This window comes from Palaemon carinicauda, chromosome 13 (genome assembly GCF_036898095.1).
Source record: "Palaemon carinicauda isolate YSFRI2023 chromosome 13, ASM3689809v2, whole genome shotgun sequence".
Lineage (NCBI taxonomy): Eukaryota > Metazoa > Arthropoda > Malacostraca > Decapoda > Palaemonidae > Palaemon > Palaemon carinicauda.
In genome coordinates this window covers 111,923,465-111,926,665 of record NC_090737.1, presented here as the reverse complement: position 1 = coordinate 111,926,665, position 3,201 = coordinate 111,923,465, and the positions used below count along the sequence as shown (strand labels likewise).

The 3,201-nt window shown below is 30.7% G+C and overlaps 1 protein-coding gene across 1 annotated transcript in view; it reads left to right on the top strand.

Moving 5' to 3' along the window:
- Nucleotides 1-2,960: 2,960 nt before the first annotated feature.
- LOC137652016 (uncharacterized) overlaps nt 2,961-3,201 on the top strand; it is an 8,865-nt gene continuing 8,624 nt past the window's right edge. Inside the window, exon 1 of the mRNA XM_068385226.1 lies at nt 2,961-3,201. This exon is cut by the window's right edge and continues 318 nt beyond it. The gene's annotated coding sequence lies outside the window, so the exon portion shown is untranslated.

Genomic DNA, 3,201 nt, shown 5'->3' with positions numbered 1-3,201 from the left:
CAGGATCATTTAGCTATTTTTATTTTATATCGAACCGGATCCGAAATTAAATGAATGCTGTGAGCTGTTTTCCCTTACAAATATGTTTTTCTAAAATATAAATCTATATTTGTATCACGCAATGAGTGAGAAAGAAAGTTGATGATAAATTAATTATTATTGAATGGTACCAGGGTTTTAACAATAATCTATCTTTTGTTTTCAATTTGAATTGACTCAACGTTAGTACATGAAACATTTTGTCTTGCCTTTCTTTCCTCCAGAATTTACTTATTGCTTTATGGTGAATATATGGATGTGCTATCGTATAATTATATTTAATTCTAAATATTTTTCTCTTGATATTCCTTACAAGACGTGAAGTGTGTCTTCAAGTAGTAATTATACTATGTTGTAATTTCATATCTTTTTTTTTTCTTTTTATAAAACATTTTAGTTAGTGATAATAAAGATTATTTCAAGTTGAGACTACCTCATAGTTTGTTTTTTTATATCCTTAAAAAAAACTGAATTTTTTAAAGTAACCTCAGAATCTCCGAATTCGTGGAAATGATGTAGCAAACAGGGTAGCAATAACTGCTGTTCTAGAGGCAAATTACCGTATGAAACGATTGCCAACTCTGGTGGGAAATAACCTACTAGGTCATATATTTTAAGGGAAGGAAAAAAACAAGACAGGTGGTCCGTTACTCCTCATCTCCAATAATAAAAAGATTTAAGGGATAATATCAGTACCTGGTATGAATATGGTTTTAGAAACCGAGTTGTCGAAATCATTTTAACCAGACAAAGGATAGAAATGCAGATGTGTTTGCTCATTTAGGACTAATCATTCTATGTTAAGCACATTCTGGGGTGCTGCTCAAAATGTTTGAATCAGCGTCGGAAATATTTTCTTGATGTTATACGCCGCTGATTTATTTTCATTGTGTAGATAAAAGTTGCTTTTAAGTATCCATAAGAATAGTATCTTCTTAATGAAATGCACTGTCCTTTTTTTATCAAACTATTGTCGGAAATATGTTATCAACACCCAGTAAGAGATGGAAAAAAGAAAAAAAAAACATGTCTGTCATAATAAACTAGGCCTCAGGAGTTTGACATGAAACCAGTTTGATATATGGAATTATTATGATTCATGTATCTGAGATTACTGGAAATTACAATATGTCCCTATAATAGGGCGATGATTGTTATTAATAAAGATGAGAGACGTGTTAAGGATGTGAAGAGTAGACCTTAGTAAGGTTGGAGTGACTGGAAGTGTCAAGATAATAATGAAAATTGTGTAATTCTACTGCTTGTAGCATGGAATAAGACGATGTTGGTGTGAACTTGAGTTTTAGTCGAAAGGTATCATGACATTTTTTTTTTTTTTTTTTTTTTAAGAATTCCCATTATTGAAATTTAAAATCATGAGAAAAATTGTGAAAACGTGTATAAATATGTTAGATGGGATAAAGGATAGAATATCTATGGGATATGGAATAGTTACCGATACTTATGGAGGATCTCTTGTTAATTTGTAAAAAAAAAAAAAAAAAAAAAAAAAATGGAGGATACACGAGAAAAGAATAATTTTTCGTATTTTTTCGAGGATATAATAGATGGAAGCTTATCTGAACAAGTAAAAGGAATAAAAAAGTATGTGGAAAAATTCTTCAACAAAGTTAAAATTGATAAGGCCAAATATTACTGAATAAGCAGACCATTGGTTGGACGAAGGAAAAAGAAAAACCTACACACTTCCTTTTTACCCAGAATATTAAATTTCTTTAAAGGAATATTTCTGCCATAAATTATTTATGTGTGCATACACTGGAATGGATTAAGCTTTTCGAAAAACTATTCGCATTCACCATTGGAGTTAGGCGAATTAAGTTCTTTTGATGGAATATGCGTCGAGTATTCAAAATTATCTAACTTTAGTAGCTATTGCTAACATAGATTTACCTTATTATTATTAATAACGCTGTTTTGATGTGTAGCTAATTTCCTACACATTTCTTTTAGCTGTTTTTTTTTTTTTCTTGTTTTTGTGTTTGTGTTATAGACTACTGTTTGGTGGCATTAATGACATAAATTTTCACATTATTGTGAGCTTATCAATTAGGTACATAAATGCCTTGATATGCACCCTAGAGTAATACTCATTAAAAAAAAAAAGTAATAAAGGTAGATAGCACCTATTGATTTACTTTTACAAATGAATGTGATGATACTTGCATGGTGAGATCTGCAAGTGATCTTTATTCATTAAAAAAAAAAAAAAAAACCTGGGTGATCTGTTGGATATATGTTCTCGAAACCCACAAGAAAAGTGTCATATCTACTACAAATGATGAGAGGAGTTTGACTAATATCAACGATGACAATGATGATGACCACGGTGACACTGGCAGACCGCACGAAACTCAAAATAATGATAGTTCTCGTACTTCCGGCAACACTGCAGACCATTTACTTATGCCTAGGCTTATATACCGTAGAACTTTCATTTTGTGTACCTCATAGTCATTAAAAAATAATATCTGCAATGTAAGCTTATTAACATTTACTTTGTGAAAGGTTAAAAACAGTACGAACAATGATGATAATAATTAGAATAAAACACTAATCCATACCACAAGAAACAGAGTGTTCGTTTTCATAATGACTATTGGCTTAAGCTTCAATATTAAAGATTGTACTGCATTGAATGTTAAATTAAAATATATGAATAATTTAACTTAGAAATATGCATATTTTATGGACAATAATAGTTTGGTGTACATGTCATATAATGTTTAATTTGTGGTTGATAATCTCGAGCCGTAGCCATACCTTTCGCAAAGACAGCTATTTTGCACCTATCTATCCTAAAATGTAAACAATCATCCTTTATTTTATATATATGCTATAAAACTGGTACAAATGAGTCACGCATAATCTTTGCGCATTTTCATATTATCAGGTTAATATAGTTTTCGTACGGTGGCACCAAAAAAAATGTAATATTATCGTTGATAAATGTATACGTGACAACGTTTCTGGATAAGGTCTTGTGGTGCAGTCAATGCGAAATAGCGCATTGTTTAGCGATGCTGTTTGTCCACAAGTGGTAACTCTTCGGTGTATATTATTGGATGCTGTTAATTGTGTTTATTGTTATATAAAATGTGGATACTCTGGGAAACTGTACAGAAATGCTTTAAATAAAGT